Consider the following 18,908-nt stretch of genomic DNA (forward strand, 5'->3'; position numbering starts at 1 on the left):
TAATTGAAAATTTCCTCTAGGGACACTGAGGTCTCATTTCGAAACAGCCTCAAATAAGTTTTGGAAAATAAGGCCATTTAAACCGTAATGCATCACAATCCATAAGACAATTTTCAATACAGGTTTTTTATTACTATTATCACGGTCTCCACACAGAAGAAGCCAGAGTTTTTATTTAACTAAAGCCTCTCAGCACAATCATTTGTAGCTTCTCACTTTAGCTAACTCTCTGCTAGCTATAATTACCACGGATACCGTAGCCTCCAAGCCACTGAGATAACCTTTTTAGTGACAAATAGTTGTAGCCACACCATAAGTAATCACTCTTAATAAGTTCTCACCAAGGGTATGAAATGAGTAGCTGATGAATACAGAGGATAACGATTTTTACTACATAAGTCTAACTACACAATGCACCTATGAATGAATGCGCTATTCATTTCTAAGCAGTTTAACCTCATTGGGCCATGCACGGATAAGTTTTCCTTAAACGAACTTTCTCAACACTTTCGATATGTAGTCTTTAAGCCCTTCTAGATATGTGTTTATATTTAAAGAACTGTTGTGTATGCTAATGTGTTTTTCAATTTTCTTCGTTTTATACGAAGAAACTACACCATGCGCGAAAATCAGCCACAGTCACCGCAACCACTACAAATTGCGCGTGTTGACATTAAACTCGTTGGCAATTGCTGTTGAGAAAAAACCAAATAGCAAAAGCGAAACGCTGGGTAGTTTAATTTAATGTGCTGGCAAATGTGACAAAATTAAGTTAACTGCTCCGTTTATGAGATGCCAAAACTTAAGCAACGCAACGAAAGACCGAATAAACTTACTTATATGTTCATGTGTGAGTATGCACCAACACATATGCAAGAAAAGGGGGATTTGTCTTGTGAAGGCTGCATAGTAATTCGAGACGTGTTGATGAATCGGATTAAATTCGGATAAGAAATAAAAGGAAATCAAAAAATGTTATTCTTAGCATTTTTTTGAAAAAATTTTATTTGTGGTGAAAAATAATAGCAACTGGAGAAATATAATAGAAAATTTCAAACATCAAGAAACGCCTCTTTGTCAACTATTGTATTCATATTGGGGCTATTTATTTATTTAATTTTTTTGAAGTGAAACTTTTTAGGCGTCGATGTACGGGCGAGAACGGAGAGTAAAATTTCAAGGCCATGCAACGTTTTGGGCATTTTCGTTCCGCGAGAGAGGAAAAAGGAGAAGAAAAGAGAAAGAGAGCTATACCTTATATATAGGGTGGGCCATGTAAAATTTGCTTTTTGAATCGGCTATAAAAAGAAAACTAATCAATATTTTTTCAAACTTGTTTTTTTATTTTGAAGACTGAACATTGTCATTATGAATGAAAAATAATATCGTTCAAATGATTGCCACTACTTCTTTACAGTAGGCCATTCGATCAACCCAATTTTTAAGCACATTCGATTGTTTGGACTCCAATTTCATGAATGGCAACTTCGTTTTCATGTTTTAAAGCATCAATCGTCTCTGGATGGTTCGCATAGAATTTGTCCTTAACGGCTCCTTACAAAAAATAATCCAACGGGCTTAAATCACAGCTCCGAGGCAGCCAATTGATATCGGAATTTCGGCTGATTATTCGATTTTCAAAAACGGTAGCCAAAAGTTCGAGTGTAACTTTGGCAGTGTGACAAGTTGCACCGTCCTGTTGAAAGCAAATGTCGTCCATGTCATCGTCGTCAGTTTTTGGAAACAACTCCTTGAGCATGTCATAGTAACGCTCGCTATTTACTGTAACCGCGGCGCCTCGCTCAGTTTCCAAAAAAAATGGCCCGATGATGCCGCCACACCAAAAACCGCACCAAACAGTTACTCGTTGTGGATGCACTTGCTTCTCTATAGTAACGTGTGGATTTTCTGAGCCCCAAATCCGACAATTTTACTTATTGACGTAGCCACCGATGTGAAAATCAGAAAAGAAGAAGAAGACTCACCACTTTGGAAATAGGTTTTCAATATTTCCCAATTTTGTTCAAGCGTATAGCGTCCCATTTCGTAAGTGTCAAACCTTTAAGTAAATTATGAACACATTTGGCATGTCATTTGTGTTACCATTCTCAAAAAAATAGGTGGTTTAAAAAGCAAACGCTATATGGCCCACCCTGTATATCTATCACACTTTAGGCTATTTTTCCTTAGTCTTTCCTTGAGGTTGCCTACTTTTTGGCGCTTGGTTGTTGGTGCAAACTTGTAGGAAATATATTTTTGGTGCCTATTTTTTGGAGTTATATTTCCTTGGTGTCTACTGTTTGGGTCTTTTTTTTGGTCCCAATTTTTTGGCGTTTTTTTGTGCCTACTTCTTGGCGCTTATTTCCGATTCTTGGCTAGTGCTTGTGCGTACTATAAAGTGCCATCCACTCCGGCATCGCATTTATTGGTATTGTCTTGCGGTAATTTGTGCCGTTGCTGCGGTTCTGGATTCGCTGCGTTTGTGGGGGGGATAAGCGCTCGGTGTAGTGCGCGGTGTTGCCACGGTTTGTGTCCGGCGTTTACCTACACCGGTCGGTCCTTCTCCGTTTTTTGTAAATTTTGTCTATTTGTATTCTCTGCAAATATTGTGAATTTATTCAGATATATATTCTTTCTCTCTCGCTCTCTCTCTCTCTCATTCTCTCTCTCTCTCTCATTCTCTCTCGGGGCTCTCCCTCTTTCTTTGTCTGCCTTGAAAATTGCACTTCTGTTATGTGTGTACTGCGCTACATGAACTTTTTTTTAATTTAAATATGGGAGTGTTTTGGCGTATTTTTTGGCGATAAATGTATTTAGTTAAATTTTTTTTATGTAATTAAAAATGAGTGTGTTTCTGCGTTTTGTAATAAATATTTTTTTGTTTGTTTTTTTATATATCTAAATAAAGCCAATAGCTGTCCCGCGACTTACATAAAACTGCCCGTTTAAAATAATGAGCTAAATTATGTTTCATGCAATTAAATAAATAAAGCAAAATTGTCTTTCGCACCCAACATCGAATTTTAAGCCGAATTCAAAGCTTATGCTTAAACAATTACGAGCGCCTTTTCTACCAGCAGTTTGGTAAAAACACGTAATAATTTCTAAATGGCGTAATATTTAAAATGTTCCAGTTGTTTCAGCACAATATGCAAAATAGTTTTGAATTTTTATCACGCGCCATTGCCAAAATAATCTATCGCCACCATTACGCACGTCTGAATAGTTAAACCTTTACAATTAAAATAATTTATCTATTCACTAAATTTTTGGCATTTAAAAAATTAATATTCATTTGCAATTAAATCAAATCAGCTTTGCATAATTAAACTTTAATTCACCGCCAAGCGAAAACTACAAATAACTTTATTCATACACACACACACACATCCACACATACTAACACATTACAAATGCATGCATGTGGCGTAAAAAGTAACAGCAACAACCGATGATGCAAACTACTGCAAATGACATCAACTAACTGACCGCCCGACCAAACAACCAAATGGAAATTAAGTTCTACTTTTATTTTAGTCAAATTGTTTATAAATTTTAATTGTTTCCCTGCGCTTGCTTGTGCGTGCGTGCATTAGTATTAGTGTGCATGTTGCAGTCGGTGCAGAGGTCCCAAAGTTATCTTAATGTGCACTCATACATATGCAGGCGCATACATGCAAACATAATATTATTGCCGGTTACTGTTGCCACAAAATACAAAATTCATGCAAATGCTTTGCATGGAGGCGCCACGAACGCAAAATCTCAAATAAAATGAATTAGAGAGTTCGCACAGAAAAAAATTACACACATTCGGCATGCAACTCTGCAATACAACTGCCGCATAAATATGAGCGAATTATTTTTGCATAAAGCAACAACAGCAACAACCAACGATAAGTCGGAGCAGTGACGGGTATTTGAGTATCAGAGGGTTTCTAGGCAAGGGTAAAAGGTAAGCGCGCGAGTTGAAAATAAAACTCGAGAGTCGAGAAGTAGAAAATATTTATAAGAGAGGGAGTGCGCGAGCTAAAGGTGGAAACGGAATGGCTAATAGAAATTTTGGTAGTGAAAAGCCAAACCAGTCAGCACACATTCTCGTTCCTGAGCTGGTATTTGATGGAAAAAGTCTTACTACTCTGAGAGTGACTAGTATTGGACCAGCTACCAAATGGCTAATTGGAGGTCTTGTCAAGCAAAATCAAATATTCCATAAATGGGCAAACTTCAAACGTTTAATGGAGTCAATCATCGACTTTTTTTCATTCAGAATGAACTATGGCAATGCTGATCCAGCTGAGAATGCCGCGATGTTGAAACAACCACTCGCTAGCATCGATAAGGCGAACAACCTCACCTGAGCGATTCCATGCTAAATAATCCAAGCGATACGAGCGAAAATTGGTTTACTTGAATTTTATTAAGGAGGAAACTGCACAAATTTTGAAAAAAAAAATATAATAATAAATAGTGTGGAAAAGTTTTCAATGTTGAACAGTTGGATATTGAGTTTTTTGAAGTGAGTTACTTTCGGCACTTTTTAAAATTTTTTGAAGTTTCAAGAAGAAGCAACTTTTCATTTATTATTTTTTGATTTTAAATTTTTTTACATTTTTACGTTTATTTATTTTTTATCTTTTATACTTATTATTTCTTTTCAATTTTTAAATTTTTATTTTTTTATTTCTTAAGAAAAAAATTTTTGGAAAGAACGAAAACAAAAACTAAAAAATAAAAAAATTATAATAAATGTAAAAGATGAAAGAAATAAGAATTTTATATATAAAAAATAAGAAAAGTACAGCAAATAAAAAATTAAAGAAAAATAAATATAAAAGATAACAAATAAGTGGTTTATCTTTTATATTTATTTATCTTTAATTTTTTATTTGCTGTATTTTTATTTTTTATATATAAAATTCTTATTTCTTTTATCTTTTACATTTATTATAATTCTTTTATTTTTTAGTTTTAAAGATTTTTTGTATATTTAAATTTTTTGTCTTTAATACAATATTTATTTTTATTTTTTCTTTGTTTTATTTTTTAATTTTTTTGTGTATTTAAATTTTTATCTTTAAATATTTATTTTTATTTTTTCTTTGTTTTACTTTTTAATTTTTTTGTATATTCAAATTTTTTATTATAACTTATTACTATTTATTTATTGTTTTATATTATTATTTTTTTAATTTTTAAAATTTTTTTGATACATTTTAAATTTTTACCTTTAAATTTGTTACTTTTTTGTACACCGTGTATTTTTTATTTTTTTATATTCATTACTGCTTTTAAATTTTTATATTTTTTAACACACTTATTTAAAATTTCTCTTTATATTTTATATTCATCATTTTTTTAATAATTTTTTAAAATTTTCAATTTTATAATTTTTTTTGGAAAGAACAAAAACACCGTGTTTTTTTTGTTTTTATCTTCCACATTAATTTTTTTTTTAATTTTTAATTTGTTATTAAAAAAATTACTTTACTAAAAAAATAAAACAAAATAAATTTTTTAGTAAAGTAATTTTAAGACATTTAATTTTTTTATTTTTTTAGTAAAGTAATTCAGGTTACTGGATCACTGCAGTGTGTTCCAAGCATAGATGGCCGTAATCAAGGAGGCAGCTGACTGGCTACTTACTTGCGTAATAACTGTTAAGAAGTTAAATATTTACTCCGATAGCCAAGCGGCAATTAGGGCCCTAGGGTCTATTATGGTGCATTCGAAACTGGTTAGGGAATGCCTGGTCTCTCTCTCGATTGCATCAGAATTCGTCGACATAAAGATAATTTGGGTACCTGGTCACAGTGACATTGCTGGAAACTGCGAAGTCGACGAGCTGGCCAGACAAGGGACCTGTGAGGTAGTGTGCCCGCGAAAGGAGAGGATCGGGATTCCCTTGACAACCTGCGCTCTACTCCTCGAAGGATGGGCTTTGCACCAACTTAGCGAGCGCTGGGCAAGTACACGAACGTGTAAGGTCGCGAAGTCCTTCTGGCCACGTTTGAATAGGAGGCGTGCGAGGGATATTCTGAGGATGACAAAATCTCATCTCTCAAATTTCGTGGGCATCCTCACGGGGCACTGTCCGCGGGGTATACATGCCCTGAGACTCGGAATTACTGCGAGCCCTTTTTTGCGTCAGCTGTATGGAGGATGAAGTGGAATCAACTCAGCACCTGCTCCTTAGCTGTCCTGCTCTCGCGGGACTAAGATTTAACCATCTTGGTTCTCACTTCTTTTCTGCACCTGCTGATATAGCAGGTCTTGTTATCAAAAATCTGATGAACTTCATCAGCAGCATAATGACGCTAACACAACCGCAAATTAGACACCGTTCATAGTCCACACATATTTAACCCTTCCCATCCCTTTCCCTTTCGTCCTTTTTCCTTCACCTCTTTTTCCCCTCTAGCAATGGTATCACTTCTTTCGTCCAAGTGGGTCCACTCTCTGGGCAACCATTACTACCTAACCTAACCTAGTAAAGCAATTAAAAAAAAGTGTATATGTTTTTAATGTTTTTATAATATTTCCACTTGTGGAACAACATCAAGACGCACACCACAAATAGGAGGAGGAGCTCGGCCAAACACCCAAAAAGAGTGTACGCGCCAATTATATATATATGTATAATATTTCCACTTTCTATTTTTTTTATCTTTTACATTTATTATAATTTTTTTACTTCTTATTTAATTTAAACCATTTTGTTTTTTCTTTTTTATATTTATTACAATTTTTTAAGTTTTGAATTTGTTTCATTTTTCAGTTTTTTTTCTCTTATATTTATTATGATTTATTTAATTTTTTTAATATTGTATTTTTATTATATTTGAATTTTAAAGTTTTTTTTATGTATTTTAAATTTTTTATCTTTTATTTGTTTTTTTACACCGTGTATTTTTTTTTTGTATCTTTTATATTTATTATTACTTTGTGAATTTTTATATATTTTTTTGCTTTATATTTATGGTTATGTTGTTTTGTTTTTAAATTTGAAAATTTTTCAATGTTTTGTTTTTTTTTGTTTTCGAAAGAACAAAAACACCGGTTATTATAATGTAAGTAGTGTCGACCGATTTCCATTGAATTCGTTAGAGCAGTACTTTGCATTGATTTTTCACTGGTTCACTTTGTGTATTTGATGAAAACTCGAATAGCTATAGGCAACCCACAATGAAACTTTCAGAAGTTACTAAGTATCCTCTGAGCTGTTAAGGAAAAAACAAATACAATAAGAAAATAAATCTGATCTGATGAAAATAAACAAATTTTTACCAACAATTTTCATAAAAAATGTAAAAAAATTTTGGCAAACAAATTTTTTTAAATGTTAATTTTATTTAAAAACAATTAAATGCCGAAAAGAATCGAAAATATTTCATTTAAAAAAATTCATACTACAATTTCCAATATTCTACAAATTTCAGAACCATGAAATTTTTTTTTAATTTTTTTTCAGTTTACTTCTTATTATACTAAGTCCAAGAAACAAGCTGATTACCGAAAAACTGTATTATTTCAATATTATGCCAATATAGAAAAAGGCCGTAATTGGTGCCTTTTTTTCCTTGTTTTCAATACGAACCCATCTCCGTCCACGCGCAGGGTCCAGGAATCAAAGTGCGCGCGTTTGAATATTTTACGTTAATGCTGAGCTTTCTATAAACTTATTTTTGCTTAAACGATGCAAAAATTGTTGCTCTCCCCCCCCCCCCCCCCCTAAACTTTCACAACTACACCACTGTTGGCAACTGTTTTGAGATGAAAATGAAAATATGCATTTTTAATTTTGCCGCAAACGAAATGTGCTGAAAATTTTAAATACTCAATGAAATTTTCACATGTTTGGTGAGTTAAAATAAGCAGTATGTGTCCAGTGAATTGTGAACGATAAGAAAACATTCAAAGCTCTAGCTTCTATTGGAAATAAAAAATAAATTATTGTGTGTACTTAGGGAAAATTATTTTTATATTTAAAAGGAGGCAGATTGGAGGCACTTTTTCCAATAGGGTTTCTTTCACAGATCGAGCGTGACTACTGTCAAACCAAACACATATTTTTTTTCATCATGGAAAGACTTACGACTCAACAACGTTTACAAATCGTACAATTATATTACGAAAATCGACGCTCTGTGAGAAGTGTTCACCGCGCCGTCAGACCAACTTATGGTGTACATAACCATCAGCGAGGAGTCCCACTTTTGTCTTAATGGCTAATTCAATAAGCAAAATTCCCGTATTTGAGCTGAAGAGCAACCCGAAGCCATACAAGAATAGCACAACCTAACATCCATTGAAAACAACCATTTGGTGGGGCCTATGGGCTGGAATCGGCCCATATTTCTTCAAAGACGAGGTTGGCACCAATAAAGCAGTGAATGGGGAACGCTATTGTGCCACTATAAACGACTTTTTGATACCGGAAATTAAAGCTCGTGATCTCCGCAATATTTTACTCTAAGTTCCAAGCAAACGGCGCTACTTGCCATACAGCCCGTGTAACAATGGACTTGCTGAGTCGTCGTTCCGGTGCGCAAGTTATCTCTCTTCTCGGACCAGTGGCTTGGCCACCAAGATCGTGTGATATCACACCTTTGGACTTTTATTTGTGGGGTCTTAATGCTTTGTGGATTCTGATAAACCAGCTTCCATTGAGACATTGGAAGCCAACATTACTAAAGTTATTCACGAGAGATCGAACGAAGTCCTCCAGTGAGTCATTCAAATTTGGTGTTAACGAATGGCCGAATTACGGCGCAGTTGCGGTCAACGTTTGAACATTTGGATTATCTTTAAGAAACGAATGTCATGAATCGTTCAACACAAAAATTAAATCTTCACCATCGGCCAATCGGTTAGAATTTCCTTGTTTTCATTTCAATTTAAAATCAAATACCTCTTTTGTGTTTTAACTTTTGTCACCAAAATCTGCCAATTACTTCTGGGGCGATGCTCATACATTTCATGCTTCTTCTTATTTGACATTCAATGTTGCTAGGAAAATTCCACGGCAAGCTAAGTGCTTGTTGCTGGCGAAGTTTCATGGCCGTGAAGTTAGTACTACCCCTTACCTAGCTTCGAAAGGGTGGTCTTGGTATTTTTCGCGGTTCAGGGCTACACAAAACTTCAAAGCCAACTGAAAGTTTCACTGGACCCAATTTGTTGGACGGATACTGTCGCAGAAATACAAAATTTATTTGAAATGAGGCAACAAAAACATGGGAACGAAAAGAAGGAAAAGAATATTAAACAGGATAAACAGGATAAACAGTAACCAGCAACTAAATCAGCAGTGCAACCGCCGAAGTGGAGTTGCAAGATAACTTTTTTGCTTTACATTCATTTATTTTGTTGTTTATGCCGAAATGCGGGCCAAAGAAAAACAACGCAATTGAATTTGCCAGCTTGAGTGCCCTAGTTGCTGTTGTTGTTGTTGTCGCAAATGCAATTCATATCGCTTGTAACGTATTAGTATTTGCATTTTGCGGTTTATGCACTGTTGCATGCAACTGATTGCAGCAAATGTTGGTCGCTGTGACGCTGTGCAAAATGTCAAAAATGCAAATAATCATATACCCTCACACACACACACATACACACGTTTTTACATGCGAACGTACGCTTTCCACTTCATTTACGCACTCGCACCCACCCCCACTCGTTTGTAGTTGCTTTCGGTGGCGCCCCTCACCTTATGGCGCACATACTTTTGTTTGATTGCTTTGCCACACAATAAATATTTGTTTTATGCTTTTTGATTTCGCCAAATCAACCGCTGCAAATACCCGCATTCATTTTCGATTCATAAATGTTGCAACAGCAACAACAAGCACCACTCGAAAAAAGCAAAAACAAGAAACAAAAGCATTGCTAACACAAATTTGTCGATGTTGCACAAAGCGCTGCGATAAGCGCCAATACATACATGCCATATGTGCGTGAATGATAAGTGTGCGTTTGTGTGTGTGTGTATGTTTGTGTTAGTAGCATTCAAATACAATTTAGTTCCGAATTTAATTAACAACCGTTGTGGCATATAAATGATAAAATACTATGACCAGCTTTGTGGCATGCAACGGTTGCATGCATATTTGGTTGATTTCAGGTGGAATAAAATATTAAATTCTGTGTGCAAACCGCAGGTCATCTGTTGCATAATTTGTTGCACTGCTACTATTTTACTAAATGTTGCATCAAATGCGATACCAGCTAATTGAACTGAACTGATATGAAGCATTGCGGAAACGGGGACTGGGAGTTTTGAACGCTAATTTGTGCACATCTAAGTAAGTATTTATTAAATTTTGCAGCTACAGTTAAAGTCAAATCAAGCTTTTCCAATATTGTGAAAAATTCATTGAGTGTCAAAACAAAGGTTTTTAAGTGGCGGGTCCCAATCCCAGCGCACAACCAGCTATCCTGGAATGCTTCGCCTTCTCACGTTAGCTCACTCCCGAACGGGTGTTCTGAAGCTACCCAGAGGATACGTGGGCTAATCTCGGGAGTTGTGAGCTGCTTGAACCATATGCAGAAGAATCGTCTTGGCTACTCCCAAGTGAATGGCGATCAGTACCTTTCCCCACTTGCGTGGACTTCTGCGTACAGAACCATCCTCTATTTCTATTGGGCGACTGGCGCGCTTTGTTAAACTCGGTCAAAATCGCTTAAGTGGTTATCGCGTCAATCAAGAAGAAGAAGAAGACAAATCAAAGGTCAAGCCTGCTGCTTTTCTAAATTTCAAATTTACTATTTACAAAAAATGCCTAAAAGGATTAAGAACTTCAGTCAATTGCCGCGCTTGCAACTTCTATGCAGATCTAATATGACTGCAGGGATAGGAATCGCTGCTTAGAACTTGACCTTCACCTGTCGCGCCAGCCCCCGGCCTGCAGCAACATTTTCGAGGCTGAGATCTATGGACCAACTAAAGCAATTGCATTCTGAATCGAACTGCAGTCTGTGTCAGAAGCAAGGAACCGCGATTATTCATTAAGTAAAAAAGATATATATTTAAAATTTTTTTAAATGAAAGTATGTACAAAACTACGAGTCGCAATTACTCAATAAGCCGTGTAGTCTTCACGTTGTCGAGTATAGCCTGGCATCTTCTTTATGCTCTGAACCAGCTCGTCGACAAAGAGGACTAGATGTCGCGAACTTGACGCACGAGTTGCTTTAAATCATGGACTGGCCTTCTCCACACATTTTCAAAGGGCTTGGCGTCTGGGGATTGGGAAGGCCAGTCCAATACTGCGACGCCATTTTCTTGTTTTGTACATTCTCAATGTATTTTCTGAGAGCAGTGGTTTTGATGATGTGGGACGATAGGATTTGTTTGCCTCCTTCAGTCATCGTTCGATGGTGTTAATAATCACATCTACTCCCTTTTTAGCAAGAACTGATTGTGCTTGACGTAGTCACAAAGAAGGGTCCCGCTTAAGAAGTTGGACGATCACTTTATCCTGCTTTTTTGTCGTCACTCGCTTCAAGCCGCGCTCGGAAAAGACATAAACATTTTTGTACACCCTATTCCGCTGATTCCACACCACAGACAACTTTTTTTATTTTTTATTTACTTTTGCAGCCGCGGCGTAAGATAATTTCGGCCCTTTCGAATGCGTGCATAAAAATGCCGCCTCAAAACGCTTCGCGTACTTCTCACTCATGTTTGTTTGGTTGCGTTTACGGGAAAGTTTCGAACGACACTAACCTGAGTTAGCACTGGCGTCGTAACCCTTGAGTGGGACTATACGCAGCAGAAAGCAGAATGAAATATATCTTGAAGTTACAAGAAAAACACCGGTGATTTCTTTCTGACTCAGACTGTAACTACTCTCAACTCTAATGTGGATATTTTCATTGCTACTCAGACAGCTTCAAGGCAGTAATAGCTGCGATGGACAATTCGCTTCGACTGCGGCAGTCCAAAACCAAGATGAACGCTCTTTGTCCAAGCAAATGAATGATAAGTCACTATCTACTGGGGCACAAGGTAATAGAAGGAAATAACTGAGTCTAAGACCTGGCAGTAATAGCTGCGATGGACAATTCGCTTCGACTGCGGCAGTCCAAAACCAAGATGAACGCTCTTTGTCCAAGCAAATGAATGATAAGTCACTAACTACTGGGACAAAAGGTAATAGAAGGAAATAACTGAGTCTAAGACCTGGCTAAAATAGTTACGAAATTGTCATGAGTCAACGTAACGCACTTCTCTGCTACCTGAGCCACCTTAGCATTGAGCGAGCCATTGCACTGACAACGAATGTGAAAGCTTTTTTGTATTTACTATCCCAAGAGTAAATGGTAGAATTGTAGTTGGAGTACTTGGAATGGAGTAGAATTGAATTTTTGATTGTCTTAAATTTTTTTGCACTCAGACATTATTGGACATTAATAGGAAAGATAGGATTCAAAGGTTAGGAAGGGCAGATGGGGTGGTGCTTTATTACTACCCTACCAACTTCACAGGTTTTTTTATGAATCTAAGCAGTTCACCTTGGGAAAGATTAACGTTCATTGTCAATATTTTTACCCAAAAATATATCATCTAAGGCTGAAAAAAGCAGAAGAGGGGCAGAGAAAATGCCCTGTACTATGCTCATCCTCAGAACAAGATGCGGATCGTCGATGATGCATTATGTGATCATATGCCGCCCGCATAGATTGTGCGCCGCAGTTAGGCCCATCAGACCTCGTAGCTTACTCTTTCCCTATCAGAGGAGCAGATTTGCTACCACACTTCAGGAAAAAACTGATTGTTTTGCAGGTATGAAGGATTTTCATGAAAGTAGTTACTGTTAGCCTTCTTGTATCCGACCGTTCCCGATCTTTTTGGCTTCAAAAATGGCTCCGGTATAGTTGGTCACTCTTAAAACCATTTTGCAGTCTTAAATACCAAAGTGACCTGGCACTCACATAATTCCAGTTGCAATGAAGCTGAGCCTTATCAGCTTATCTACTTTCCTCAAACAAATTTGGGAAGATGGGAGCGGTTTCAAAGTTGAAGTACTTTCAGATCACTATCTTGCTAAGGCTGATCCAAAGTAAAAGCTGTTAATAGTGTTGATAGCGAGGACAGCTGAAACACGGCAAAGAAATACATCGAGAACGTACTATGGAAAAAAAAGATCGACTCCGAAACAGTGCAATAAAGCGAGGCCGCACAGATAGAGATACAAGAAGACGAGCCTTTAGCATGAAAGCTGGCTCCAAATATGGTGGACCCAGACGTGGGTGAATAGAATTGGTCCTTTATGGATGCCGTTCTGGGCCCTCCCGAAGTAATATAGAAAGCAGTTCCGGGAAGGAGAGGAGGGATCGTTTTAGTGGCCACACCACACGACGCAGTAGGCGACGGTTGCTGTAAGTGCGAAGGCATTTTGAACCCCACCTGACCCACTAAAACAAAAAACAAAATAGCGTTCTGAAGGATATTTTTTGCTACTACCCGAAATTATGGATATTGCAACTTCACTTGTTTGAGTCGGAGAATTTTTCCCTCAATGAGTCGTACTGCGGAGGAGCAGCGAAATAGTGCACTTCGAGTAAAATTTGTAATCTTCTAGTCTCAAAATTTGTTTGTTTTTCTTTTTTTCAAACCAGAAGGACCACGAAGTTTAAATTTGAAGGCCATCTTTTAATTTCATCAGAGTAAAATAGAGAGTAGCCTGATTTCTAATAGTAAAAGCAGATTCCGCGCCTATAAGCAGAATACGTCCGAGTGGCTCAAACAAAGCTCGATTTTTCATGCTTACTGTCGCGGCTGATGGCACATCAATATTTTGAATTACCTTCACAAATGCACCGATTTTTTTTTATGCAGGAAATGCTTTTTATTGTAGAAAACTTTATGAAAAATCAACGGAATTTGCTAGAAAATTCAAACTTGCACTTTATTATACTAAATATATTTTACTATACTCAACTAAAAACTGCATATAAAGATCTTTTTAGAAATTCTTATTAAAAGCTGCCGAATTGGAATGAAAAGTTGTGAAATTTTTTCTACTTTTTGCATATAATTTTAAAATCGGATTTTTTTTCCTAAAAAATGAGCTATGCTTTTATATGAAAATAATGAACATTAAAAAAGCGAAGAAAAATAATAAAAACCGGTCAAAGAGTTGATGCATCGCTTTGGCGCGGGGTGCAATGCTCGTAATTGGTGTATAGATAAGCTGCAGAAAAAAAACAAAACTTATAAAAGAGATGACGTGAGGTATATAAATTTATTCTTGACACTCTTTCATTTTAACTATTTTAATCCAGCATTTGGAATTTAATTTAATTCGGCTATAAATAAAGAACATTTGACAATTTTTCAATTGTTATATATATTTACTTTTTTTTATTATTATTTCGTGCCATAAAACATGGAATGAAATTCCATTCAAATAACTTTTACAGCTCAAACTACAGTAGCTAATCTTGTGGTAACTTCGATGTAATATTTACGAGAGTCGATTCAAAAGTACGCGTATGGAGGTTATGTTTAGTTAGTAGCATCTATTGGAAGAACACACATTAACTTTAGCAAATACACACCGGTTCATTTCTTTGTGTTTGGCATTCATTTGATCCACGCAAGTCGAGTGATTTTCTTTTTCCATCACGACAACGCACCAGCTCACGCCTCAGCACTTGCAGACGCAAAATTAATGGAAGTAAGGTTTGAACTCGTTTGGCATCCCCTTTATTCTCCAGACTTGGCTTCCTCGGACTACCATTTGTTCCTTAATTTGAAGAAATGGCTGGCGGGAAAAAGATTTTATTCATACGAGTAGGTGACGTCTGGAGGACGTCTCTAAACCGGATCTTCAAGCGAAAAGCGTTGACATCCTTTATGATGTCTACTTTCAGAATTCATAGAGGTCGGTCTCCGTCAGGTACCGCTAGGGACCAAAAGGTCTATGCCAACCAGGCTAACCTAACCTAACCTAACCTATTTTTGCTCGGCCTTTTCAAACGAACCTCGATTGGTTACCAAATATGAGTTTAGAGTGGAAAATATCCCTAAATCTCCATTTTCGCCTAGAGTTTTTAGTCAACTCTTGAATCGTCTAGGGAATGTTGACCAGGCCCTTATACTCAAAGGCAATTTACAAAAAACATTAAAATGGCATCAAATCGCAGCTTCCAGGCGGCCAGTCTACATCCTCCTTTCGGCTATGGTTACGACTTCTGAAGCGACTTAAGCGAAATCCCCGACGAGGTGTGAAATCTCCGCAATTGCCACTAAGGTCCAAAATAGAAAAAAGGTCCTCAAGTCGCTTGCCGGCAGCACTTGGAGCAAAGACAAAAAAATGTTGCTATCGACATTTAAGGCAATTGGCCGGTTCTAAACTATACTGCGCCTGTCTGGTCGCCTGGAACTAGTGACTCGCAGTAGATAAAGCTACAGACATGCTAAAATACTGCCATTCGGTCAGTGACCGGTCGCCTCCTGATGTCCCCTATTCAACACCTTCACAACGAGGCACAAATGCTCTCTGTAATGGAGTACAATAAACTGCTCAGCAAGCAGTTTCTGCTGGGATGCTACCGCAGGTTTCACCTTTGTAGACACCTGCTTGAGCCAGAGCCGCCTCCTAGGCGCGTCAGGAAACACCGTTTAAACTATACTGTCGAGATCCAGTACAAAACTAACAGAAATCTACTGGACCAGACAGTATTGAGACAGTTAATAAACGACCTTCTTAAGCTCCCGCCTTGTGAATGCCGTAATCGGAGACCAACCACCACCTATTGCGGATGCAAAGATCCAGCTTCCCCGTGAGACACGTGTAACACTGGTACAACTACGTTCAGGATATTTTAGCAGGCTAAACTCCTACTTATCCAAAATTGACCCCGACATACCAAACATATGTCCGACATGCCCCCTAAACCCAGTTATCTAACACCACTTTCCCTCTGGACCCAAGCCGTTAAAGAAGCTTGTTTCCTGGGCCTACCCTTAGATGAGCCAGACGAAGATGACCGGTGATATACCCTACACTGACGGGGCTTCAATTACTGTTAAAACAACAACAACAACGAGGTGCCAATCAAGTGGCGAAGGAACTTAAAATATTTGATCGTAGCATCCGCGGCATATGACAAATGATCTCAAAGTCAAGCCATACAAGATCCGCCAATCAGGCGCCAAGGTAAATGCGAAATATTATCAGGAAAGTATTCTGGAAGATGCTTTGAAGCCGTGGACAGACAAACATTTCATTGGCAGACCATGGACGTTTCAACAGGACTCGGCACCGTCTGAAAAAACTGGAGTGAACCACGAACGGCTAAAAAACAACGTTCCAAACTTCACAACGTCCACACAATGGCTCTTAAATTCCCCAGACGCGAATCCGCTGGATTACTCTCTTTGACCCGTTTTGGAGAGGAATGTCCGAACTGAAAGATTCACCAGTTTCAAGGCGCTGAAAACAGCCATTGTCCAGCAGTGTGCCGAAATACCTGCAAGTCACATTCAGGCAGCTTTCGATCCGTTTCTGAAACGTCTCAAGGCCTTAGTCAAGGCAAACGGTGGTCATATCGAGAAAAAGTAAATTGATTCTTAGTTTTGTATTATTTTCACACATTTTTTACTTTGAGTTTGAATAAAAGTAGTTTTCCAAACTAAATTTGTGGCCTTTTTAATAGTTACACTTCGAGTATCAAACCTTGTAAAACGCCTCATTTTTCGCACTTACTTGTGAATGTTTAGAACCTTATTTTGAATAAAAACAGTGAAACCTGAAGGAATCTAAATTTTAATTTTTTATATTTTAAAACAACATCTGGGGGCATCCTTTGAAAGACCCTTTCCATACATATCTAATGTTCACTTTGTTTTTCTTCTTTATTTACACACTCTTACAACTTTTTCAAAACTGTTCTAGTGTGTCTTTCGTTGGCATTCTCTGTTGTTCATCAAAGTCATTGGTCGAATTGAGAAAGCTTTGTATAAATTGTTAGAGAGCACTGGAAAAACAAAACAAAAAAACTTAATTAAAAAATCGAAGTAGTGTAGCTCTACTGTGAATGCACTTGAATGTTTTTTCTTTGTTTATTGCTTTCAATTTGTAAACCAGAATTAAGCTCGTAACCACTCAACAAAAGCTCATTGAGTTTATACTTAAACGTTTTTTTTTTCCTGTGCAACACCAAACGGCACTCAAAAGTGATACCAATCAGTGTGCATTGAAATAAATTTCATTTAAATATTTTTTATGTGCCCGTTCCTTTACATACGAGCACTCATTGTCAGTTCGACGTACAGCCGATGCAGACAATAAATTACTAAACAGTTGCCAATGAACAGGTAATTTTTTTTCCTACAGCTACTCTTAATCAGCTTAAAAGGACCGACTCGTGCAACATATTAAAAACACGTGTACCATACACATGCACACGTAATCAGGTTAACATGTGCACACATACACACATACAAAAGGAAAAGTTCGAAGCTGCGACCCTTCGAGTGGACTTGATGCCTCCCGCACGTGGCTTTGCTGTTCGCGCAGTGGCAAAGGAGCCGATACGCAGGAGTAGCGGCACGAAGTGTCACCCAAAGCAAAAAATTAAATGAACTGCAATGTGAGTATGTTTGTGTGTACATGTTAAGTGCAATATTAAAGCAACAGTTACAACAACTATGCAGGCTTACATACACACATTGGTGTGCCAATCGGTTGCATACAAATTCGGAATTTTTAAATCTTTTGCTCCCAATGGCAGTTACCGCTACCGAATGCAGTCAGCCAAATGTGGGATAAAAGAAGCTGTGGTTGCAGAAAAGGGAAAGCGGGTGGCAAGAAGTGTATAGTAAATATAATACATACATACATACGTACATATGTGCCCAAAGAAGTTTACAGGTGAGTTCAGTGGCGGCACTTTACTTAAGCCTTTGAATAATTAACGCATGCGTGTGTATGTGTGGACTTGTGTTTATATATTTACATAACGATGCGAGATGGGTGCGCACAGTGTGCCGTTTTTGAGAGAATATGAAGGCATAAAAAAATGTTATAAAGTTTAACCCTTCCAGTACAATTGACACAGGTGTTGACTATTTGGGTGTACATTCGGTTGGGGAATAAGTTCATAGCGTTTTTATATAATACTAGCGGACCCGACAGACTTCGTTCTGTTAAATAGATTTTGAATGTGGCAGTTTATATTTCGACCTTAAGACGTTTTTACTCTGCTGACCCTCACACACTGCCCTATCATCCTAGTGACGGTTCTATTCAGGAGAATTAAAGAAAAGGGTTTGCTCGGTTGACCTAAGTATCTTCGCTTCCACGAACTTTGGCCACCCTTTTGGGACCCACATTAAACCCCGACTGGGATGTTTGCCAAAGGGCTTCAAACTAAGAGGGAAACTTAAAGTTCAAACATGATTGAAAAATAGACTAAAGGGATAGAGGGAACCTAAAGGTGACAAATATTTATAAAGTGGGTGCTTCAATGACAAAACATAGATATAATTAATTATTTATTATTATTATTATTAACATAGGGTTAATAGCCGATATAATAAAGAATAATGAAATAAAACGTATATAAGTATTTTCAGCAATCGCTTTATTGTAAATCAAGTGAATCATAATTATTAACAAAATCTGTTTTATTTTTATTGTCGTGCTTTATGATGTACAATGTTTTTTGTTTGATTACTTGGTGAATATCCAAACAAATCTGATGCTTTTCCAACACGGGAACAGGCAACATTCAATTGACCATGTAAGAAACATGGGTTTTCTAGATTATTACCACAAACACCTAATGATTGCCCTGGGGCCTATTTATGGTCATAGTAAAAGCAAGCCGCACTGGAAATTGTCGTTTAAATTCAAATGGTACATCAGTCGGAATCATTGGGATGCGTGGTATCAAAA

Source organism: Anastrepha ludens, chromosome 6 (genome assembly GCF_028408465.1).
Source record: "Anastrepha ludens isolate Willacy chromosome 6, idAnaLude1.1, whole genome shotgun sequence".
In the NCBI taxonomy this organism is placed as follows: Eukaryota; Metazoa; Arthropoda; class Insecta; order Diptera; family Tephritidae; genus Anastrepha; species Anastrepha ludens.